Source organism: Mesoplodon bidens (assembly GCF_964165515.1).
Source record: "Mesoplodon bidens genome assembly, contig: HAP1_SCAFFOLD_126, whole genome shotgun sequence".
Taxonomy (NCBI): domain Eukaryota; kingdom Metazoa; phylum Chordata; class Mammalia; order Artiodactyla; family Ziphiidae; genus Mesoplodon; species Mesoplodon bidens.
In genome coordinates, this window is record NW_027671928.1 from 761,325 (window position 1) to 788,015 (window position 26,691).

The 26,691-nt window shown below is 41.0% G+C and overlaps 1 pseudogene across 1 annotated transcript in view; it reads right to left on the minus strand.

The window, feature by feature from the left end:
- The window catches only part of LOC308610804 (centrosomal protein of 78 kDa-like), a 573,086-nt pseudogene extending 546,643 nt beyond the window's left edge, over positions 1-26,443 (minus strand). Inside the window, exons 1-2 of the transcript in view lie at positions 26,040-26,443; positions 22,768-22,940 (exon numbers count right to left, since the gene is read on the minus strand). The product of the transcript in view is annotated as a centrosomal protein of 78 kDa-like (transcript). The remainder of the gene's footprint in view (positions 1-22,767; positions 22,941-26,039) is intronic.
- Between the last annotated feature and the right edge of the window lie 248 nt (positions 26,444-26,691).

The following is a 26,691-nucleotide window of genomic DNA, read 5'->3' on the forward strand; positions in this document are numbered from 1 at the left end:
GGCCTCAAGTGGGGGCTGTGTGATGGTCTCCAGGCTCCCTGGTCCCTTCCCGGCCCTGGGACATTTCGGGTTACATCTGAGATTCCCCCACCACCAGGAGAGGGGAAGGAGGGTATCATGTTCGCTTAACTGAAACGCTACAACTTTCATTCAAATCCTAGAATACAATAAATGCCCAGCCATGACACAAACTAATATTGCCCACGGAAGGAAAAGAAAATAGAAACTGTAGCTGTTTAGATTACACAACCAACGCATTAAAAACTGTACGAAAATCAGAACGTACACACAAACCGAAAACAGAAAACAGATACCTGGGATCTTACCTCTTATACAGGATACTGTTTATGTTAGGTAAAAATATCATTTTTCAAAAATGGAATCAGAAGGGTAATGATTTATCACTATTTATCACTAGGGGTGAAATAATATAACTGTGTTCTTGGCCAACTGTTCCTTAAAAGCTGCTAGGGGAAAAGGTAAAAATAAAATCTCCAGGGACTTCCCTGGTGGTCCAGTGGTGAAGACTCCTAGTTTCCACTGCAGGGGGCACGTGTTTGACTCCTGGTTGGGGAACTAAGATCCCGCATGCTGTGCAGCACAGTCTCATTAATTAATTAATTAACGAACACACAAAATAAAAATAAAAAATCTCTCGCCAACCGAGAAAATCCTCTCCACAAATGTAGAGAGAAAGAAAACGGTTTTACTGTTGAATAACCATTAAACCAGACTGTGCTGTGCACCCACAGGTGAACCACTAATGTTTGTGCAAATGAAATCAACCTCACCTTTTTTTTTATAGCTCAGCAGATAAAATCTGTTGCATACAGGTTCTCAAGATAAACGGGAACTTGCCTCATGGGAATAGACTTGACACCACCATAAAAATGGCATACATTCTTTCAGAGTACATCCTAAATTCACCTGGTCATCTCGGTGGCTGTCCATGCTAGTTAATACCCTTTATCCAAAGGAGAAAGACAACTTCTCCTATCTCTAGGACAAGCACGTACTTATAGCTCAGAGGAAAGTGCCTAACACCTAGCCTAAACTCCCCTGGTGACAGAGAGATAAAGAAGATAGCTCTCAGGTCCTTAACATAAACATTCCTGGGTTGTAATGCTGGCAAGAGACTGATTTAGCTTTTAAAAAGATTTAGATACTTACGAAAGGGACAGAGGAAGTATTTCTATTACAAGCGTCTTGAGGAAATCCTCTAAAAACGGAAATAAGAAGTGATGATTCATGCAAATGAATAAGCACCTAACCCATTCCTGATTTCCCCAGCTGAACTGCCACATTAAATGAATCCTGCACAAAATGTGTGCTTCTCCAAAACTGCTCTTGGAAGTGGCTGCTTAGAGCCACGAATGGTCTTTTCCAGTTCTTGCTGCTGCTGACTGTGGCCTCTGCCTGAATTCTCACCGATGAAATGCTGCTTGTGTGGGAATGACAGCGACCACACCTCCTCTGAGCCTGAGCCTGGCAAACCTCCAGGGCGCATTTCTCGCATTTTCCAAGTTCACCACGTAAGGACATCAGCTACACGGAGTACCTTGCTGGGAAGCGCCTTGGAAGGGCAGTGCGCCCATGAGCACGCCACCAGGCCTCCAGTTCTCACCTCACCCACGTGCACTGACCGTGTCTCAGCAGAAGACTGGGGTGGCCTGTGAACCCCAGCTGCTGTGCCCACCTCCACACCTCACTCTATCCCTTCAGCCCAGAGACATGCTGGGCTCCCCAGCCCCCTGCCCTGGACACTCTCTGGAAGTCTTTCTATTACAAGTTGTCATGAGGAAATGCTCTAAAAAAGGGAATAAGAAGTACGGAGTCATCCCAATGAACAGGATGTCCAGCAGTGAGCTGATGTCTCTCACGACTCACCCCTCTCTCCAAAAGGCGAAAAACTGTCATTTCATACATTTCCCCCTTTTTAAAGTTGTTGAAGCTAGGAGGGTAAACCTGGACCCTGCGATTTCACCTTGACCAGAAGCAGCAATGGCCACCTTTTAGTTTGCTTTCATTAAGATCTCTTCATATATATGGAGATTTACAATATAAAGCTTTCTCTTTTTGTATCTGCATTTCTATTAAATACAGATATTTTCCCTACTTTGTCACTTATCTATTTTTATTGAAGTATACTTCGTTTGCAATATTTCAGGTGTACAGCAAAGTGACTCAGTTACATGTATTTATGTAAGAATATATGTATTCTTTTTCAGGTTCTTTTTTCCATTATGGGTTATTACAAGATATTGAACATAGTTCCCTGGGCTATACAGTAGGTCCTTACTGTTTATCTATTTTACATATAAAAGTGTGTATCTGTCAATCCCTGTTCTTTATCTTTTTAACTTAATTTTTTACTCTCACATTCTGTTATACAGACACTTAAAAAGATATTTTGTGTTCAAATCTTTCACTTTCACTTCATACTTTTCATCAGCTTGGACACTGTACTTGAAGAAGCCTTTCCCATCCTGCATTTCCTAAGTAGTTGCCTGTGTTTTCTCCTGTTTATTTTGGGTCTCTTAACATACCAATTTTATCAAGATAACTGGCACCCATCCTCAGGATTTGTAAAATCATTTTCCTCTTAAAGTCTCTCAACCATTTTTTTCAACACTAACACATCTACCACAACCAGGAAACGCACTGTTTAAGAAGAAAACTCAAGTTTGTAATCTAACAGAAAAGGACAGGCTCTTCTTTGAAGCTCAGCGACACGTCTTAATTTAAAGGCAGGGGAGGGACTTCCCTGGTGTTCCAGTGGTAAAGAATCCGCCTTCTAATACAGGGTACGTGGGTTCAAAGCCTGGGAACACTGGTCCGGGAGCTAAGATCCCAGACGCCACGGGGCAATTAAGCCCGCGTGCTGCAATTAGACACGATGCAGCCTAAGAGAGATAAATAATTTTTTACAAATAAAAATAAAAAAATAAAGGCAGGGGAAGCAGGAAAGTGACCGTCTCATGTGAATTCCTTCTTATTCAAAATACAGGTCGTAGCAGTTTACTTGGGCTGCGTCACAAAATACGACACACTGGCGGGCTTAAGCAACACAAATGCACTGTCCGACATTTACGCAGGCTGCAAGTCTGAGATCAAGGTGTCAGCAGGGTTGGTCCCCTCTGAGGGCTGTACGGGAGGATGTGCTCCAGGCTTCCTGGTGGAGAGGGCGGTTTCCTCACAAGCACATGCACTATGTATGTAGCAGGTAGGTGCCTGGGCTGAACTCCGATCCCAGGGCTGCTCATCCGCAGCAGCACCAGGCCGCTGGAGGGCTTGTCACGGACCCGTTGGCAGGAGGACTGCAGGCTGACACAGACGTCTGCTCAGCTGTGGACCCATGGCCCGGCCACAGCCCTGCCAGAGGCTGCCTGGTTGAAATCCAGGTCACGGTTCACCTCCCTCCTGCTTATTGCATTCAACGATGCCTTGAAGACCCCCTACTGCACCAGCCTGGGTGGCACATCCCACCCAGTCATTTCCACATCAGAAGCATGTCCATTGAGAAGGTTAAAATTAGGCCCTGGCTCAGTGCTGTGGAATTAGAATCTGTGAGGCTGGGTCCAGGCATCTGTGTTGGAATATTTTCTCCACGGGACTCTCATGCCCAAAGGACTGTATTGACAAAGCCCTTCTGCTTCACCCCACTGATATTTCTGCACTAGAGCTACAGCCGTTGTTATATTAAACTGCATCCGCAGGAGGAAGAGAGAGGAGGAGAGGTGACAGTTCTGCTGATCTCCAAACACGCTGTTACGGAACCACACTTGGGTCCACTCGCCCGCACGCACTAAAGCCCATCGACGGACACGGGTCACGGTGAAGGAAAGTGCCGCGTTTATGGCAGGGCAACAAGCAAGGGGTCCAGGTATCTAGGGCTCAAAAGGCCCCCACTCCCCCGTGGCTTTCAGGGAAAGGTGTTGACAGATGGGGTGAGGCTGTTGGTGGGAATGTACACTGGTGCTGCCGCTATGCAGAACAGTGTGGAGGCTCCTCAAAACACTAAAGCTAGAGCTACCGTAGGACCCAGCAATCCCACTCCTGGGCATATACCCAGAGAAAACCATAATTCAAGAAGACACACGCACCCCAATATGTATAGCAGTACGATTTACAATAGCCAAGACATGGAAGCAACTTAAATGTCCATCGACAGAGGAATGGATAGGGAAGATGTGGTACATATGTGTGATGGAATACTACTCAGCCATAAAAAAGAATGAGATTATGCCATGTGCAGCAACATGGATGGACCTAGAGATTATCAGACTAAGTGAAGGACGTCAGACAAAGACAAATACCATATGCTACCACTCCTGTGTGGAATCTGAAACAGTGATACGAATGAACTTCTGAACAGAACGGAAACAGACTCACAGACATAGAAAAAATACTGATGTTTACCAAAGGGAAAAGGTGGGGGAGAGGGATAGATCAGGAGGTTGGGGCTAACATATGCACACAACTATATATAAAACAGGAAATCAACAAGGACCTCCTGTAGAGCACAGGGATCTCTACTCAATATTCTGTAGTAACCTAGGGAGTTCCCTGGTGGCCCAGAGGTTAGGATTCTGGTCTTTCACGGCCGTGGCCCGGGTTCAATCCCTAGTCAGGGAACTGAGATCCTACAAGCCACACAGCACCACGAAAAAAAAGCAAAATTCGGTAATAACCTAAATGGGAAAACAATCTGAAAAAGAATAGATATCTGTGTCCATATAACTGAATCACTTTGCTGTACACCGGAAACTAACACAACACTGTAAATCAACTATACTCCCAATATAAAATTTAAAAAATGTTTAAAGTGAATTACAAACGAGTGGGGTGAGGGAGAGGAGGTTGAGGGGTGTGTGGTCAGCTTGTGGACATTCTTCCGATTGGTTGGTGATGAGGTAATCTGAGGTCAACATCATCAACCGGCTGGTTCCAGCTGGTCTGGGGTCTACGTGCTTGTGGGCAGCATGCAGTTACCTTCCTCCCCCCTGCTGGGGGCTTCAGTCTCTGCAAAACAGCTCCAAGGACGTGGCTCAGAACAGTATCTACAGCCCTTGAGGAGGAACTAAAGGTCCTTGACTTTGTTTAATGGCTACACTAGTATTATTTGGTCTTTGGGGACTCTTGTCCTTTCTTTTGGCACTTTCTCCCTTCTCTGATTAAATTGTTTGTTTCCAACTCACGGAAGGTTAGGAGGCTAAAATTTTCTAAAGACAAGAAGCAGGCAGAAGACATGGGGAGAATCCATCCCAGGAAGGCCCCACAAGGTCCTGCTCACTTACAACATCACATTCAATCTGGGCTGCTTACGCCATTTTTGGACAACATACCAACACATCTTAAGATGGGTCCCACCCGACTGTTGCACATTTGGACAAGGTGCGGTGGGGTGGGATTATGCAAATCCAGATCTGAAGACTAGATAAAGCAATCAGGGTATTTCACAGTATACAAGAGAAATTTTCATGGGGACAGAATACCAACCTTCTAATATTTGAAAGCCTGTTAGCCAAGAGGGAGAGTGAACTTCTGTTTTGTTATACAAGGACCCAATCAGCTGTGATGGTTGAAAGCATGATGAACGCAAATCTGAATTCATTTGCCTCCTAACAATGCAACGTCTACAGCAGAGGGACACAGGTCCTCAGGCAGCAGTGCTTTTCCCAGCAGTGCAGACCCTGAGGAGAGCCAGGCTGTGGCAGCTCTGGAGGACCTCAGACACTCTTTGCACGGCCTCTGAGACCTAGAACATCTCAGAAAGTCCACGAGTGCAAACCAAAGAGACACTCAGTCCCTGCACCTTGGATGAACTGATTTGACTCTACGTATGCATTGCTTGGGCTAATTAGAAATATGGAAGTGATCAGAAGACAGAATAAACCTCTGGGCACATCCTGAACAACAGAGATACTTCTCATCAAAGTCCAAACAATAATTCAAAAGCAAGATTCAGAGCCAAACTGTGGAAACAAACCAAGTGTTCACTGACAGATGAATGGATCAAGAAAATGTAGTGTGTATATTCACACAACAGATATTATTCACCCACAAACAGGAAGGAAAGCTTCTAATTGATACAAAGACCATTTATGTATTTTTCAAAGATTGACATTTCTTTGTATGAACAGTGAAAATTTAACAATTCCACTTTTAAGAGGAAAGGTTAGAGTTTCTTTGTAGAAACAATTAAGTCTCAGCAGTAGAGGCATAAGCACACACGTGCACACAGAGTAAACAGAATAGCGCCCCGCTACCTCCCCGCAATCTGATCCCCCGATGAGCCCTGCTGATTCTCCCTCCAAATATAGAGAACCTGTTTACTTCTCTCCATCTTCACAGACATCGTCTTCCTGGACTACCACGCCAAATTCCTAACCTTATCTGGGTCTCCCGACTTCCACTCTTACTGAATCCCCACCCCATCCATTTATGCAGCAGCCAAAATCAATTGTTCCTCTTTCAGTGCAAACTGGATCAGGACACCTCTCATTCACTGCTTTCCCACTGCACTTGGCAAACTTCTGAACTTCTTCAGACCCACGGTTTTATTTCCTTCTCACTCACTGTGTACTGTCCACACTGGCTTTGGGGTCTAGGAAGGAAATTTTGACACAGGCTACCACACAGATGACACGCGAAGACATTAAGCTAAGTGGATAAGTCAGATACAAATGGACAAATGTTACATGATTCCACTTCTGTGAGGTCCCCAGATGGGTCAAATTCATAGAGACAGAAAGTGGAGTGGTGGGTGTCAGGGGCTGGGAGGGGGGTGGGGAGTCAGTGTTTAATGGGGACAGAGTTTCACCTGGACAGGATGAAAACATTCTGGAGATGGATGGTCGGGATGGTTGCACAACGAGAATTCTTGTTTTCCTTCCTTAAGATTTTTGTTTTACTTATTTTCGGCTGCGTTGGGTCTTCGTTGCTGGGCGCAGGCTTTCTCTAGTCGCGGCGAGCGGGGGCTACTCTTCGGTGCAGTGTGCAGGCTTCTCATTGAGGTGGCTTCTCTTTGCGGCAGAGCATGGGCCCTAGGCGCGTGGGCTCAGTAGTTGTGGCTCATGGGCTGAGGAGTTATGGCTTGCAGGCTCAGTAGTTGTGGTGCACAGGCGTTAGGTGCTCCGTGGTATGTGGGATCTTCCCGGACCAGGGCTCGAACCTGTGTCCCCTGCATCGGCAGGCGGATTCTTGACCACTGTGCCACCAGGGAAACCCAAGAAAAAAAGCAAGACTCAGACCCCAAGGGGAGGAGTGGAAGTACGAGTTGGGAGGTTCAGAAGAAGCTTCCAGTGACACTGCACGACCCTGAGTTGGCTATTTTCTTCTCTGCATCTCGGCTACCATATACTTCCTACCCTCATAGAAAAATAACCTGTCTGGAATTGGAAATTTTTCCATTTAGTCTTTTTGTGCATGTGACATTTTTATTCAGAAAAATAATCTGTGTTGAACTGGAGTTTTTTCCATTTAGTATTTTGTACATGTGACATTTTTATTCAGGTAGTGAAATCTCTGGGTCAACAGTGATACCACATTCTCAAGATTTTGATAAGTAGACTAGAACTTCTTAACTGGAATCAAGGGGCAGGCTTTGGATAATCCATGGACTTTGTGACATCCAAAGGTGCCCTTTGTGTGTGTGTGTGTGTGTGTGTGTTTGTAGACACCCTTTGAAGGGTGCGTGAGCACCTGTAGTTTTCTATGATTTTAGCTTCTCCAAATGGCTCTTGGACTCAAAGGTGCCTGAGGGGAGCGGACGTGTACTCCCCCAGTACAGAATTCTGAACGCAGTGTCAGTAAACATTCAGCCAAAGAGCTTTGCCAAATTGCGTGTTTTAACGTAACTTTTTAATCCACTGAGTCGATGTACCTGGGATCTTTTTTTACATACTTATCTCACTCTTTATTTATTTTTTTGGGGGGGGTACGCGGGCCTCTCATGGTTGTGGCCTCTCCTGTTGCGGAGCACAGGCTCCGGACGCGCAGGCTCAGCGGCCATGGCTCATGGGCCCAGCCACTCCGCGGCATGTGGGATCTTCCCGAACCGGGGTACCAACCCGTGTCCCCTGCATCGGCAGGTGGACTCTCAACCACTGCACCACCACGGAAGCCATTATCTCACTCTTATAAGGCTGAAATGTTGCTGCTTCCCCTAAGTTTCCTTGTCCCTCTCCCCACTCTCCCACCAGGCCGTGGAAGAGGAATGGGAGGGAGAGGGAGAGTCCAGCAGGGAGAGGACAGTGCACCTGCTGGGAAGCAGTAAAGAGGGGTCCAAGGTGGGAGGGAGGGAGACACAAGAGGGAGGGGATATGGGAACAGGTGTATATGTATAACTGATTCGCTTTGTTATAAAGCAGAAACTAATACGCCATTGTGAATCAACTGTACTCCAATAAACTCATAAAAAAAATTAGAACTACCATATGACACAGCATTTTCATTCCTGGATATATATCGAAAAAAATAAAACCAAAAAACATTAATTTGAAAAGATATATGCACCCTAATGTTCATGGCAGCATTATTTACAATTGACAACATATGGAAGCAAGCTAAGTGTTTATTAAGAGATGAATGGGTAAGGAAGATGTGATATATATATATACAATGGAATACTACTTAGCTAAAAAAAAATTTTGTTTGAATTGAAATTGTATCAAGTATCTTTTCCGACCACAATGCTATGAGACTAGACATCAATTACAGGAAAAGAGCTGTAAAAAAATACAAACACATGGAGGCTAAAGAATACACTACTCAATAACGAAGTGATCACTGAAGAAATCAAAGAGGAAATTAAAAAATACCTAGAAACAAATGACAATGGAGACACGACGACCCAAAACCTATGGGATGCAGCAAAAGCAGTTCTAAGAGGGAAGTTTATAGCAATACAATCCTACCTTAAGAAACAGGAAACATCTCGAATAAACAACCTAACCTTGCACCTAAAGCAATTACAGAAAGAAGAACAAAAACATCCCAAAGTTAGCAGAAGGAAAGAAATCATAAAAATCAGATCAGAAATAAATGAAAAAGAAATGAAGGAAACGATAGCAAAGATCAATAAAACTAAAAGCTGGTTCTTTGAGAAGATAAACAAAATTGATAAACCATTAGCCAGACTCATCAAGAAAAAAAGGGAGAAGACTCAAATCAATAGAATTAGAAATGAAAAAGGAGAAGTAACAACTGACACTGCAGAAATACAAAAGATCATGAGAGATTACTACAAGCAACTCTATGCCAATAAAATGGACAACCTGGAAGAAATGGACAAATTCTTAGAAATGCACAACCTGCCAAGACTGAATCAGGAAGAAATAGAAAATATGAACAGACCAATCACAAGCACTGAAATTGAAACTGTGATAAAAAATCTTCCAACAAACAAAAGCCCAGGACCAGATGGCTTCACAGGCGAATTCTATCAAGCATTTAGAGAAGAGCTAACACCTATCCTTCTCAAACTCTTCCAAAATATAGCAGAGGGAGGAACACTCCCAAACTCATTCTACGAGGCCACCATCACCTTGATACCAAAACCAGACAAGGATGTCACAAAGAAAGAAAACTACAGGCCAATATCACTGATGAACATAGATGCAAAAATCCTCAACAAAATACTAGCAAACAGAATCCAACAGCACATTAAAAGGATCATACACCATGATCAAGTGGGGTTTATTCCAGGAATGCAAGGATTCTTCAATATACGCAAATCAATCAACGTGATACACCATATTAACAAATTGAAGGAGAAAAACCATATGATCATCTCAATAGATGCAGAGAAAGCTTTCGACAAAATTCAACACCCATTTATGATAAAAACCCTGCAGAAAGTAGGCATAGAGGGAACTTTCCTCAACATAATAAAGGCCATATATGACAAACCCACAGCCAGCATCGTCCTCAATGGTGTAAAACTGAAACCATTTCCACTAAGATCAGGAACAAGACAAGGTTGCCCACTCTCACCACTCTTATTCAACATAGTTTTGGAAGTTATAGCCACAGCAATCAGAGAAGAAAAGGAAATAAAAGGAATCCAAATTGGAAAAGAAGAAGTAAAGCTGTCACTGTTTGCAGATGACATGATACTATGCATAGAGAATCCTAAAGATGCTACCAGAAAACTACTAGAGTTAATCAATGAATTTGGTAAAGTTGCAGGATACAAAATTAATGCACAGAAATCTCTGGCATTCCTATATACTAATGATGAAAAATCTGAAAGTGAAATCAAGGAAACACTCCCATTTACCATTGCAACAAAAAGAATAAAATATCTAGGAATAAACCTACCTAAGGAGACAAAAGACCTGTATGCAGAAAATTATAAGACACTGATGAAAGAAATTAAAGATGATACAAATAGATGGAGAGATGTACCATGTTCTTGGATTGGAAGAATCAACATTGTGAAAATGACTCTACTACCCAAAGCAATCTACAGATTCAATGCAATCCCTATCAAACTACCACTGGCATTTTTCACAGAACTAGAACAAAAAATTTCACAATTTGTATGGAAACACAAAAGACCCCGAATAGCCAAAGCAATCTTGAGAACGAAAAACGGAGCTGGAGCAATCAGGCTCCCCGACTTCAGACTATACCACAAAGCTACAGTAATCAAGACAGTATGGTACTGGCACAAAAACAGAAAGATAGCTAGGTTCATTTTTTTTTTTTTTTTTTTTTTTTGCGGTAGACGGGCCTCTCACTGTTGTGGCCTCTCCCCTTGCGGAGCACAGGCTCCGGACGCGCAGGCTCAGCAGCCATGGCTCATGGGCCTAGCCGCTCTGCGGCATGTGGGATCTTCCCAGACCGGGGCACAAACCCGTGTCCCCTGCACCAGCAGGCGGACTCTCAACCACTGCGCCACCAGGGAAGCCCTAGGTTCATTTTTAAATGGAAGATATACTCTAGATATTTAAATGTAGGGCATCTCTTCCTTTCAAATCTCAGAAAGAAAGGTGTGCTTCAGTTTCCCTGCAGAAAGCTCTAGTATCTTACCCCCTTTTGAAAGAGGAACTAATCCTTCTTTCTCTATTCTTCTTTGTCTTCTTCCCTTCATCAGCAATGAGCCTCTTTATCATTTTTGTCAGCCCAAAGAATAATTTTTCTCTTTCCAGGCCAGTCAAAAATTGTACACTACAAAGTAAACAGAAAGAGCTTTATTTATAAAAATAAAACAGCTATGGCATTAGTTCTTAAAGAGTATAAAACTTTGATCCCTCATTCCAACAAAAAGTCTTGTTAGCATTTAGGGTTCAATGAGAGGCAATAAACAAAAATGTTTTGGTGACTCATTTGACATCTTTACTAAAAGGTTTGAACTCATAATGGTGAATATCAGACATATTTGTGTTAGGCAATTAAAATTAAATTATATCTAGACGTATTTTAAATTACCATATTAACATTAACAAGTAATCTTAGAACTCATCTTGAAAGTAAAAGGTACTTTTATACTTTATAATGAAAAAATCAATAAAATGTGCCTTTATGAAGAGAAAATGTAATTATAATACCAATTAATGTTAACTGGTCACTTTTTTATTGAAGTAGAGTTGACATACAATATTATGTTAGTTTCAAGTGTTCAACATAGTGATCCAACATCTAGATACATTTGAATTGGTCACCATGATAAGTCTAGTAACCATATATCACCATACAAAATTATTACAGGATTATTGACTATATTCCTTATGCAGTAGATTGCATCCCCAAGACATTTATTTTATAACTGGAAATTTGTACCACTTAATCCCCTTCACCTATTTCTCTCAGTCCCCATCCCCCTTCCCCTCTAGTAATCACCAGTTTGTTCTCTGTATCTACAAGTTTGTTTCTCTTTTGTTTTCTTTGTTTTCTTTTTTAGATTTCACATATAAGTGAAATCATACAGTATTTGTTCTTCTCTGTCTGACTTATTTCACTTAGCACACCTAGTACTCTAGGTCAATCCATGTTGTTGCAAGTGAAGATATTTCATTCTTTTTTAGGACTAAGTAATATTTCATTATATATGTGTGTATATATACACCACATCTTCTTTATCCATTCATCTATTTATGGACACTAGTTTCTTCCATATCTTGGCTAGTATAAGTAATGCTCCAATGAACAGAGGGGTGCATACATCCTTTCTTATTAGTGTCTTTGTTTTCTTTGGATAGATACTCAGAAGTTGAATTGTTGGATCATATGGTAATTCTATTTTTAACATTTAGGGGAACCTCTGTACTGTTTTCCATAGTGGCTGCACCAATTTACATTCCCACTAACAGTGCACAAGGGTTCCCTTTTGGATGATGGCCATTCTGACAGGTGTAAGGTGATATCTCACTGTGGTTTTGATTTGCATTTCCCAGATGATTAGTGATATTGAGCATCTTTTCATGTGTCTTTTGGTCATTTGTATGTATTCCCAAAGCAATGTAACCCCTATCAAAATACCAATGGTATTTTTCACAGAATTAGAACAAATAATCCTAAAATTTGTATAGAATCATCCAAACAAACAAAAAACCTCCAATAACCAAAGCTATATTGAGAAAGAAAAACAAACCTGGTGGTATGACATGCACTGATCTCAGACTATACTACAAAGCTATAGTAATCAAAACAGTATGGTATTAGCATAACAACAGACACATAGTTCAGTGGAATAGAGAGCCCAGAAATGAACCCACAGTTATGTGATCAATTAATCTACAACAAAGGAGGCAAGAACATACAATGAAATAAAGACAATAAATGGTGTTAAGAAAATTGGACAACTACCTGCAAAAGAGTGAAACTGAATTATTTCCTTATACCATATATAAAAATAAATTTAAAATGGATTAAAGACTCACATTTAAGACCTGAAACCATAAAACCCCTAGGAAAAATACATTGACATCGATCTTAGCAATATTTTTGGGGGGTCTATCTCCTCAGGCATGGCCAACAGAAGTAAAATTAAACAAGTGTCATTATATCAAACTGAAAAGCTTTTGCAGAGAGGAGAAAACCATCACAAAATGAAAAGGTAACTTACTGAATGAAAGATTTTTTCAAATGATATATCTGATAAGGAGTTAATATCCAAATTATCTAAAGAAATCATACAATTTAATATCAAAAAAACCCAGATATTCCGATTTAAAAATGGGCAGAGAACCTGAACTGGTTACTTTTTAAAGTGTTTGATACAGTACTTAGATGCATTCTTTTTTCATTAGCCTTGAATATCAATACTCTTAACATCTCCGTTTATAAATGAAGAAATTAAGGAATGGAGAGATAAATGACTTGTCTAAGGTACAAAGCTTATTACAAAAAAGATTATACTAAACCAGACCTCTGATTCAGATTCCTATACTTTAATCATTAGGGCTTACTGCAGAAGATTAGAGACAGAATTTGACATTGAAAGCTTAGATTCCAGTTTTTAATGAGACTTCTTCACCATGCCTTTATGTCTAAGGGAAAAAATTCTGGTCTGTACTGCCATTAATGATAATACTGCTTTAGAGAAATGTTCTGGAGGGAAAGGATATTATTCAAATTTATTTTTAAAGTGTTTTTTTTTGGTTTGACTTTGTTTCTTAATTTTCTCATGCTAGGATGGGAGGGCAAACAAAACCGAAACTAACAATACCAACTATACGTGTGTGTGTGTGTGAGAGTGTGCCTGTACTTATAAGTATGAAAATACAACTTACAAGAAAAGGCAAGACCAGAATCTATAAGGCTAAGGATTTTGACTTTATCTTAGATGCAAGAGAAAGCAATTAAATGAAAAGATAGTTGTGTAGATACTAGGCTGTTCAAGTAGAGCAAAGGAGAAATGGTAGTGGCTAAGACGGTGGCAATGAAGATGAAGAGAAACATTATATATGTGATGAGAGAGAGAGAGATGAGATTCCAGAGGACCTAATGATGCAGTCTATGCAGAAAGTGAACAAAAGGAAATTCCCAGGTTTTTGCATGGAGTTACTTTTTGTGTGAATCATGGCACCATTCACTGAGGAAGAAAAGATTTGCAGGATGGAAAAGTTTGGAAGAAGGAATCATTGAAGTTTCATTTTAGACATCTTAGTTGTAGAGACGTCAAGCAGTGTTCCTCATATTTCTCCAATGAAAAGAATCACCTGGGGATCTTATTGCACATATGGATTATCACCTTTTCTGCTAGAACTTCTGGTTTGGTAGTCTGAGTTGAACACAAAGTACTAGATTTTCTCACACTGCAGAAGAAAAAAAAAACACACTGAAGGAGGTGGGAAAGAGCTAACCTAAGTAACTTTGGAAAACAGTATTTTAATATACTGTGATTAACCATGCACAATATATACTGAAAAGCTAAAGACAAAAAGAAATGTACACAAATATTGAACTTGTTAGTAAATTTATTTTTCACACGTGTACAGGTTAATGATTTTTAAATATTTTATGTGTATTCCAGAATTGAGCAAATGAATAGACTGCAAATAATGAGAATCAGGTTTCTAATTGTTAAAGAGTGACAAATAAGGAAAGGGTAAGGGAGGCTAGAATAAACCCTGTGCTGTTGGATTGGAATCAAGGTATCAATTTGAATTCATATATCAATTTGAAGTTATATATATATGTAGATAGACAGATGATAATGTGTGTGCATGCACACGTGTGTGTATATACACACACACCCAGATAGATAATATGAAAATAGAGATACTTGTATATTTTTATGTATTCGTATATATATTTTTAGCTCTCTCTGCTGAAAACACAATGAGGTAGCTTGGATAGTGATAAATCCACCTCATACTAAGATTCTGGTTTCTGAATACCATTATTAATGCAAGGAACAAGAACTCCATGGAGAAATGACTGATTCAAGGCTGAGACAGAGGAAAGTAAAAGATGGGTCTGGAGCACTTTGTGGTGTCAGAAAGTAAGATATTACTCCAACAATTGTATGGCCATGTAGGAAAAATATAGGAGACAGCTGGAAGGAGTACCAGTGACCAAATATGGAACACTTTGAGAAACAAAACAATTAATGATAGTAATAAATTTTAACCCGTAGAATAAAATAATTATCCACAAGTTCACACTGATGTATGTATATATATGAACAAATAACCAGATAAATACATAAATGAAGGAGAAGAACAGCTCTTTCTTATACTCAAATTATAGTTAATAAATGTAGAGGGAATGATGGGGATAGAAAATGAACAATCATCAAACACCACAGTAATGGGTGGAGTCAAAAATTATTGATGGATGCTAAAATTAGTATGGGAAAATTAAACAAGCAGCAGAATATTTGAACAATCTCAAATAATTACAAAGGGAAAAATAGTGATTTTGCAGCTATCATTATAACTAAGTCATCAAAGTTAGCATCCCCAGTAGTGAGACATACAGATTTGTTTGTACCTCTAATATGTACTGAAAATGGCATAATATCTCTCCTGAAGTGTTCTTGTCAAGAAATACGTATCCTCAGTCTAACCATGAGAAAATATCAAACAAACCCTATTTGAGAAAAATTCTACAAAATGACTGGCTAAGATTTTCCATTAGTTCAAGGTCATAACAGACAAAAAAAGACTGAGGAACTATCCTAGATTAGAGAAGAATGGGGAGATATGACAAGCAAATGCAATAAGGGATCCTAGATTTGAATCTGGACCGCAAGACAATAGGCAATATTTGAATACGAGTCTATAAATCATTAGTAGCATTGTGACAATGTAAACTTTCTGCTTTCAATAATTATACTCTAGTAATAGAAAATGTTAACATTTGGGGAAGCTGAGTAAAGGGTATATGGGAACTCATACTGCTATGTTTGAAGTTTTTTGATAAATAAGATTTGATAACACAGTTTTATAAAAACTTAGTTTGGACATTTCTAAACCTCTTTTTTGTTTCCTTATGGAAGAAAGTTGCTTGTTTAGGGATAATACTAAATCAATGGGGGTAAGATTTACACAGGACCAACCCTAACATTCATAGTGTGTGGCACAGGAAACAACTTTGAATGGCCATTTCAAGGAACAATATACTTAAGTGTATACAATGAGTAAAATGGATGAACTACACAAATTAATGAGTTGAAAAACCATAGAATCATAGAATTTTCTCACTGTAAAGGCTCTTACTTTCATAACTTTTCAGTTCCTATGGGTAAATGCCAAAGAGCAGGATTACTAGATCACTGTATGGTAAAAGTACGTTTATTTTGTCAGAAACTGCCAAGTATCCCGCTAGCCACAAATGAGAATTCCAATTGTTCTGCATCATCACCAACTTCGGTATTTCAGTTTGGGGATTTTAGCCATTTAAATAGGTGTGTAGTGGTATCTCATTATCGTTCTAATTCAAAATTCACTGATGACATGGAATGTGTAGCATCTTTTCATATGCTTATTTGCCATGTGTCTATTTTCTTTGTTTAACCATAGTAGTTTTGTTGTTTTTTTTTTAACCAAGGCCTGCTAACTCTTGTCCTCCTATGTCTATTTCTGTTGTCTTTTTTCTTTCTTTCTTTTTTTGAACTTTTGATCATTTAGTCTTTTTCCTGGTTATGTCCAATTATTTTTTATACTAAAATTGGGCTTAACTTATTTTAGGAAACTATAAAGATACCTCCACATTCTGGATGTTGTTATCTTTCTCTTGAAAAGATTTACTTTGGCCCATGGCAGACAGTTACTATAGGGACTGGTAACCTTAGTCCATTCTCCGTTTGAGCTCATTCAAAGCCGTTTTTCAGTCTGTGTGAAGGTTGGTCTATTCCTGTCTTGTCCTTCCTCTACGGGTGTTGCCCTTTGGGATTACCATGTGAAAGTTTGGATTCTCCCTATTCCCAACTACCCTTGTATTTGTTAGGCTTTAAATGTAATGGTTCCCGCAGCCCTGTGAGACTAAAGATACACTTAGCTTGTCATTCCATTAGTTGTTGCCTTTAGCTTGAGCTGTTGCCCATTGGCTTCTGTGGTTAGAGTCTTTTGAACTCCTTGGCTTTTCAGTTCGTAGGCTGTAAGATTTGAATCAGCAAATGCCCAAAGGAGAAAAGCTGCACCAAATGTCAAGTTTGTGTATGTGTTTCCCTTCTCTCCACAACTTGGCCCACGTCTTGGTGTCTCTCTAACATTCAGATGGCAGCGAACAGATGTTTTCTTACTTTATCCAGCTTTTCTAAAATTTCTTTAGACTTCACCTGACCTTATGTTATTATTGAACTACCATCTCAATTACCCCTAGGAAGAAAATTGACAATTTTATGTTTTATTTTTTTATTTTCTATATTACCTCAGTTTCTGTAGAGACCTTTTACCTCACTGTTCGGTCTAGTTCCTGTGTTAGCAGTAAGATGGAGATAAGCTGGAGGCTAAGAATACTGGGGGGAAATCACTGATGAATCATATGTCTCATTCTTTTTGTTTTTCCTCTCCTTATTTATTACTCTGGCAGCCTACACCTGCCTTTCTTCATTTGACCCAGTTGCCCAAATAAGAAACCCACTCTGGTAAAGACCTGACTTTACTCTCATAAATGTCTGCATGTTAGGATTAGCTAGATGATGAACACCATGCCAGAGTTCTTTGTGTGAGACTTTTGCAGACTTTTGTTAGCCCTTTAGTTTGCCTCTTGCAAACGCTGCTCAGATTGTTGAGGTTTTCTAAGATTCTGTAGGTCAAACCTCTCTACCTGCATACCAGATGAGCCCTTCTCTCTTTCCTGACTTCACTTGTGGGAGGTTAGCCCTCGGTTCTTCTTTTTCCTCATCCAATCATAATTGTTCATGAATTCCAAAAGGCCCTCAAAGTATCTGTCGTCCCTTTCTCTCTTCTTTTTATCAACACTGCTAAATATTAACCATATATTTGCATACCTCTTTCTTACTTACAGTGGAATATTGGAAGGCTCGATCATTAAGTGTGAGCCCCACCAAACTAGGACTCATACAACACTCTCCTCCAGGCCAAAACTTTTGATATCCACTGGGTTTTTTTAATACTATCTTATATGTAGCTAAATTTGTAAGGATTTAGTTAATGCCTGAGTTATGTGACAATAAGAAATCAGTCAAATTAGCACTACAGAAGTGCAGCTTAGACCTAGGGACCAGAACCAAGGACCACAAAAACCTGTTAACCAATAAGTTTCACTTGTACTTCATGTTTAACAACTGCTGAGGGTGAATGGGAAGTGAGGGAAAAAGAGTTTATCACAGAAACTTGCACTAAAATGAAGAGGAAAATGACCCAGTTCCTGGTTCAAGTCACTGTAATCTGCTTCAATAAAGAATAACAGCACACAAGGAAAACAAACACTATATGATAGGAACAATGGATAATTAATTACCAGATCAGGGAGGACAGATTACACTTGCTATGGGATTTCATTAAAGAAGGATTCCAAAAAGTACTGGCTTCTTCTGAGAAGACTTCTCAGAACAGGTAGCATTTAAACTGAGTCTTGAACAAGTATATAGAGGGTAGGGAACAGGCCTTCCGGAAGGGGAACAGGCACAGTGTCAGGAATGGCACAAAGGGCTTATGGAATAGGGGACAAAAAAAAAAAAAAAAGCTGAACACAGGAGTGCTACGTGTTGGGGAATATGGGGGAAGGTTGGCTGAGGTTGGTTAAATGAAACATAATTAGACGGAAGAGAAAGTAGGTGCAAAGACACATGGAAGACTGTAGAAAGCCCCTGAAGATGGAGGTCAGCATAATAATATGAAGAACTCAGTGGTACTTTGACACTGTATGAATGTCTAGGTTTAAAAAAATCAGGAAAACACAATAAAAGAATAAACTACGGATATAATGATATGTAACCAGAGGCCAGATACCAAAGAATACACACTGTGTGTTTCCACGTATGTCATATATGGTGATAGAGGTCAGCTTAGGTGTTGCCCTGGGAGAGTATGGAACAGAAAGAAGTAACAGAGAACCGTGTAGGGTGTTAGAAATATTTTATAATATCTTGATCTGGTGTTGGATACATGGGTGCATAGAGGTGTAAAAATTCAGTTATTAGCAATGCAGTTAACCTACTAGAGTTTTTTTAATATATGCGTACATTAAAAAAAAGACTCTAGTAGGTTAATTAGGCTGTCAGTTGTATGAAGTAAATTTTGATCAAGGAATAGCCAAGGTAGTAATGCAGTAATAAGTTATAAATGTACTCACTGTGCTCTAGAATGTCACAATTGGAATACAAGAAATATGTGTAAGAAAAAAGACAAATATTCAACTTTGATGGTTGGATGAGCTGAATAAGTTAGATCACTCTACTTTCAATTTAAGAACTTGGCCAGTGTTTGGATACCTTTGAACAAAGAAAAAAAAGAAATACAATTTTTATTACGCATATACTATGTATCAATCCCTGACTTCTATTTTGACGCATATAAACATGGGAAATATTGCACCTTGTAACTGAGACAATGAAGATGAGTGAGGTAGCTGGTTTTGACACTAGAGGCTGAGAAAACCATCAGCTCATAATTGTAAGAAGTCTGAAGTCGGAGGAAAAGAATCAAGAGGAAATAGTGGTAAGTGCCAGGAGCTTCTGGAAACTACATCACAGATGAAGACTCCAGGATTGTTGAGCTTTCTAAGAGTCCCAATAACTCAGATAAAAACAGAGGGCTTAAAACTGAATCCTGGGGATATATGTATGCATATAGCTGATTCACTTTGTTACACAGCAGAAACTAACACAACACTGTAAAGCAATTATACTCCAATAAAGATGTAAAAAAAAAACAAAAAAAACACTGACGCCTGCAAAGTAACAGTTGTTAGGACAAACAGTAAAGAATTATAAGAAAAATAATCACATGCCTGTCCCAACAGAGAAATAGCCTAAGCTCCATCTCACCATTTCTCCGATTGGCCTTTCACAAAATACAGTCCCATCAGCTGAATATAGGTTTGTCAAGTAACTGTGAGTAAGACTGAATTAAACAAAAATAAATCAATTCCTTCCTCCAAAACTTTTCAGAGTATGTAATGAAACAAAGTGAAACTTGAATTTCATGTCGGGATGTAGAGTACAGTTCTTCCCAAATGCTTCTGTCCTGTAACTACATTAACATCATCTAAAACCAGTGTTCTGCAGGACAGAGATTGTGAAACGCTGCTCTCATCATGTAAGATATCAAGTCTTTCTGAAAATCCATTCTTCCTTCTGCCCTTTCTCCTGTTGTCCCTGTCACCTGGAATGTCTGTCCTAAGCTCCACCTGCCAAAACCCTACCCATTTTTAGGATCCAAGAGATAATAAAAGGCTTACATTACTGAAAGGCAGAGAAAGAAATCCCTTCCTAGGGATCTACATTTCCTTCCTAGGGAAAAGAAAAATTGTAAAGTATACCACGGTGACCTTAAGTCTATGAATGTAACTATGTTGTGTTACTTGGAGTTCTGTAAAAGTCAATGTGCTACAATATACATGGATATGAATGTTTGATCTCTTACAAGTAGAACTTGCTGATAACTTTCATCATGAGCGAGGTTAATGATTAAGGGAGCCATTGTATTTGGCTCAGCCCTTATAACTAGGGAATATTAAAATTGGAAAGGTCCCTAGATATTAGCAAATCTATCCACCTCATATTCTAAGTAAGGAAACTGAGACCTTCATAGATTGGATACTTATATTAACAAAGGAAAAGGATATAAGATTGGCAGACCTACCTTTTAGATTAAGAATTTTGAGATTTTTATAGACTACTAGGACATTATGTCCACTGATATTGAGACAATGTGTTTCTTAGTCATCATTTCCTATTGCACTGACCAAGCGAGGTGGCAGTCAGTAGTTGTACAAAGGGAAAAAGAAAACTTTAGAAACTCCCAATTTATATACACAGGGAAATTCATCATTCATGTTATTTAAGCTAACTGGATGCAGTTTATCAGCTACATTGAGGAATGGTGAAGTGAAGTGTCTTTACAATTAACATGTTAGTTTGTGTCATGACCTCCCTGGTGTTCAAGTGAGTTAACGGTTAGCACTCAACTAGGCACTTAAGAGTCCATTATAAATCTGGACTAAACATTTATTTGTGGCATCTTTATTCTTCTTTGGTGCCCTTAGGCAGAATTAGCCCTCTTATGTTTTGATAAATTCAAGTATTAAACAGGGCTAAGGTTTCACAAGTTCTTTGGCCTAAACATGGGGGTAAGGGAGACCAATGAGCTGGAGTACTTCTAGATTTAAGAATGGTCAGATTGAGGAAGAAGAGTCTTATGCCAGAGGTGAAAGAAGACTGATTATAATTACCTATTTTTAAAAATTCCAACCCTTTTCAATGTTCTAAAGTGATCAGGAAGTACATGGGTATGCTAGGAAGTAAGGGAGTCAAGCAAGAATATTCTCTAAGAGTTTGTGGATAGCAATGAAGAGGAAAGGAAGATAGAGACAATCCTGGAAAAGGTTTTGGTTGGCCATAATAATGAAGTCAGAAGGAGAAGAAGAAGAAGAAAAAGAAGAATGACACATGCAATGGGAAAGAGAAAGCAAGAATAGAGAAGCAAAAGGGAGAGTAGAAAAATGAGACAAATTTGGAGAAGGAAATGAGGAAGAAAACTGGGTGAAAGAAGGAAGCACTGATGGTAGACCACCTGACACTCAAACATTAACACGATGCACATTTAAGATGTGTCATCGATGGCCATGGTCATTACCCTCAAATAGTTTACAGTATGTGTTTCAGAGACATTTATAAATTGAAAATGACATTAAAATAAGTGCCAGGGTATAAGTATTCATGGAATTGTATGGGAGAATAAAATGTCCCCCGTCAAAGAGCCTTCTGAGACATCGGGAAAAAAGGAAAAACCTAAAAAGCATAAGACTCTTCCTATTTTCATTTCCAATGATACATCCCAATCTTGATGATCAATCAGCGATTTAAATATCAACTATAAACACAGTATTTTATGAGCTGCTATGCAGTGTACTAGAGCAATAGAACAGAGAGGACCTCAAACCCTCTGTTCCCTCAAATTGAAAGGCACGCTTCCTGACCTCTCCAGACCACTACTGGACACAGGGAACACACACTAATGTTTCAGGACCCCAACCAGCAGTCACCTGCTTAGTGATTACTTCCATGACACACCCTCACTAACACCACTGACTTTCCTGCTCCTACGGGACATGACATAAATTTCCTATTTTAACACATACCACAGTGCAGTATGATTGCGGGTAGATGTTCTAACAACTTAAAAGAGAATGATGACTTTTTTGCTCTTTACATCTTGTTATTTCCCTACTCATAATATTTCTTGAAGAGAAACCATAAAAATATAAACAAACACAAAAAACAGATAATATACAAAACGTGTGCTTTGCACCTTAACACAAACTTAAGTAAAATGAGTTCTGACAGTATCCGGCATGACAAACTTCCATGGTACAAATGAGAATGGACCAAGGTTTGAGCAGGTACAGGAGACAATCCAGGCATGAACAACACCAAGGAAAGGTAGACAGGAAGTAACATGGTGTGTAGGAAATCACGAGACCAGTCTGATGGGAAGAGACTGAAACAAGACTGAAACTCACTTTCTAAACCTCCATCTCCAATTGGACAATTCACAAGACACAGGTGCACCAAAGTGGCCAAATAGTCAATCCCTTTAATGGGGAGGAACAGTTTAAAATTTTATTGCTTTAGTTGGCCCAAAAGTAACTATCAAATGTTGGCAGGACACAATGAAGGCTTACCTTTGTTAACATAGTTAAGTCTCTCTCTCTCACAACTAGCCCACTTGACTCCACGTTCCTTAGCGCATCCGATGCACTTACACAGCGTTGATGGGCTTTACACAGCTGGAAGGTCACATCTTTATTTCTTATTGCAGGAACACAACATCTGGAAACTTTATTTCTATCGGAAGCTACAGCAAAATTATTGTAAAATGAGTCATTTAAACCATACATTTTATCACCTTTAAAAAGCATCTGCTCTGTGCTAAGGATTAGAAATGACTCCTGTCCTTAAAGCCTCATTAAGGAGGAAGATCTATAAACTCAAAATTTCAATCACATGAGATAAAGAACTATAACCTTTAAGCACAGAAGTGCCTATGGAGGCCAAAAGTTATATCTAAGTGACGGCTTCATGATAACCCTGAAGTACAGTCTAGAAAGATGAGGCTATGCAGAGTTGGAGTAGGAGGTGCATTAACTGCACAGGGAGCACCTGTGCAAAGACACTCAAGCCTGACACCTGCTGGGCACTGTAAATACTGCAGGTGGGGATGACTAAAGACCAGGGGTCCAAGTGTGAGAAGAGACAGAAATAAAAATAGAGATGTTGGCCCAAGCAAGCCTGGGAGAGAGCATGGCTTGTATCCCACAGGTGATGAGGCCTGGGGCTACCACTGGCTGAGTAAGGGTGCCTCCGCTGATTAGAAAAAGGCGCCCCGCTGCTGAAGGACCAATTAGATAAAGGGAGTGATCACAAAAAGCTCCCCTTCCTCAAGGCCAAAGAGCCCCAGGAGGCTTGGCAAAGCACAGTTCAGACTACAGGCCTCTGTGCAGAGCACACGCTGGGCGGCTAGTATGCACTAACTCTGTGTGGGCAAGCCATTAGCAGCATTATTTTAGGCATATCTTGTCATGTTAGAAGATCACTCAACCCGAGTAGGCAGATGAACTTAGAGGAACTGAGACCAGGGGCCGTGAAACCACCCAGGAGTTTCTGCCATAGCCTGGGCAAAATGTAATATGGATGAAGAAGAAAATTTAGGAGGAGGCCAAAATTTACAAGATAGACCCACTGGATGCAAGACATAAAGAAAGTTCAGTGAAGGAACTCTGAAGAGAATGGGCTCTACAATAAATTTTTCTTACATTCAATGTCAAATATCAGGCAAAATTAAGTACAGTGGCCTTTAAGGTCCCTTCCAGCTCTAATTTCTTTTGATTTCTAACTTATTACTCTGGTTAAGTAAAGTCCCTTCAGAGGTACAGAACAGTTCTTATACCTGAATGGGACGCAAAGAATAATCTGACTTCTCTTCACCAGGGGAGGAGTTGAACTATCCTTGCAGAAGAGATAACAGATGGTGTGAACCCCAGATCCTAGAAAAGGGCCAGGCACACGATAAGTATTCAGCTTTTCAAAATCAAATGAACAATCATTTCCTGTCCTAGATCTTTACACCCTTCCTCTGCTGGCTACTTTCTCACAGCTTATAAACATCCTCAAATATACCCACTTAAAAATCTCTCAGACCTATGATTCTTTGGATCTTCTTGTGGATAACCTAAGTCTCTACCATGCCTTCAAACACCTCTCCTCCCCAAAAGCCCAGATCTGAACCTTGGGCCCAGACCTGTCTACCAGGCCCCTCTAAAGCACTGAAGATGAACTAAAATCCTCTCCCCACCCCCAATACCTTCCTACGGTGCTCTGTATCTCTCAAAAAGATGCAGCTGTAAACTGTCACCCACGCTTGCTGCCCTCCCTTTTCTAACTGGTCACCAGGCCCCACCCATTCTCTCTCAGATCTGCAAAATCCAGTCCAACCTTTTATAACTTAAGTGGGAACCTTAGATTACAATTCACCCTGCACCCAATCAAGTGCCTTGCACATGGAGGTCCGGGTAAGTCTCTAAACCAGAAGTCCATCTCACTGTTCTTTAGGGTTTCCCACAGCCTTCAGGATAAACATCTAAACTTCTGACAGGACAAACAAGGCCCCGTTCTGTTGGGCCCCACTAGGTTTCCAATATCAACTCTCATTTCTTTCCCAAACCCTGAGTTCCAGTCCTATACCTTAGTTTTGCCATATTTTCTTATATTTCTCAAACTTTGACACACACTGCTCCCTCCTGCCACCCCAGTAGCTTCTACATATCCTTAGAAAGGATGGCACCTCCTCCAAGAAGCCTACCCTGAACTTTCCCTTCCAAGATTCTGTGCTCTGCAAAGGGGAAAGGTGGGGGGGGATACATTAGGACTTTGGCATTAACATAGACACACGACTCTATATCAAATAGATCATCAACAAGGACCTACTGCACAGCACAGGGAACTCTACTCCATAGCCTGGAACAAACTGTATGGGAAAAGAATCTGAAAAGGAATGGATACATGTATAACGGAATCACTTTACTGTACACCTGAAACTAACACAATATTGTACATCAACTATCCTCCAATATAAAATAAAAATTAAATTAAAGAAAAAAGAGATTCTGTGCTCTATAGCACCAGAACTCACTTCTTCCAGAGCACTGACTACTGTGCTTGTGTTTACTTGCTGCCCAGTAGAAGGGAAGATTACCTAGGGCAGAAGCATCCTCTCCAGCAGCCCTTGGTTCTGACAACTCATTTAAGTGCCAGGCTACTTTACACACATAACCTGCTTAATTCATTCTAAGAACCCACAGAAAGAGTGGTTATTAATGTCATTTTACAAGTGTGGGGATTGTAGTGCAAAAGAAACCTGCCCAGGCCACAGACAGCATAAGCCCTGGAATTCAAACCCTAGGCTGCCTTCACACCAGTGCTCTTTCCACTATATGATACGACTACTGAAAAACAGATTTTTTCTTTCCTGAGCCCTGTTTTAATGGAAAGGAAATGAAGCTGGGATATATCCATTTCCTAATCGCTTTGGTGTGTACCAGGCAAAGTCATTCAACAGACCAGGTAACATCTGTGCAACAATTAACGATGCTCCAAACTGTGCTAAGTGTTCTACTTTGTAGAGTCTAGAAGCATTAACACAGTGCATCCTTGTAACCGCCAGAGAGACTGGGTCCTGTTAAGCCCACGCTACAGATGAGAACACTGAGACCTTGAAGCCTTAAGGCACTCGGCCGGGGTCACCGAGCCGGCAGGAGTCCTAGGCCACACGCCCTGTCTAGTGCACGCACACCCGGTCACTGGGCACTGGTTCTAGTGCCCACCCTCCACCTTGCACCATTTAAAACCCTGCTTCTCAGTGCCCACACGAGGGGCCCTGGAAGCGGGAAGTACAAACCTGTCTCGACACGCCGTGGCTGGAAGAAGCTCTGGATACAGATCAGGGGCAGCGGGTGCTCAGGAGCGGCGCCCAGTGCACCCCGCGGAGGCGGTCGGCCTTAAGTCCAGCAGGCCCTCCTGTAGGGAAGCGCGCACGGAGGGCAGAGGCACTGAGTCCTGCAGCGCGCACAGGTCCTCAGAGCGCGGAAAGATATCGGCCACGCCGTCCCGGCGCAGCTTCACCAAGGGATCATGGCCCGAGCGCGGCCTCGGGGACGCTGGCTGCGGACATGATGCCCACACCCGCCTGGGGGCCCCGGCTCGCCTCCCGGCCCCTCGGGCGCCCACCGCCCGGCGGCTGCGGCCCCGCAGCGTGCGCAGGACCGGCGTCGCAGCCAGAAGACATAGGGCCACGGGCCCCAGCTACGCCAACCCCCCCATGCCGCGCTCCGGAGACCCCGCACGGCCTGGTGTTGGCGCACGCACCTACGCCCTCCACGCCGCAGGGCTGCCGTTTAAGTCAGCGGGCGGGACCGTGGGGGCGGGGCTCGAGGACGTCAGCACGCTCGCCGTGCGTCGCGTCCGCATGCAGCCCTGTCTCCCATGGTGACGCGGCCTGAAGAGTAGGGGCTTGAGCTCTGAGACTAAGGCAGCGCGAAACGTTGGAGGTG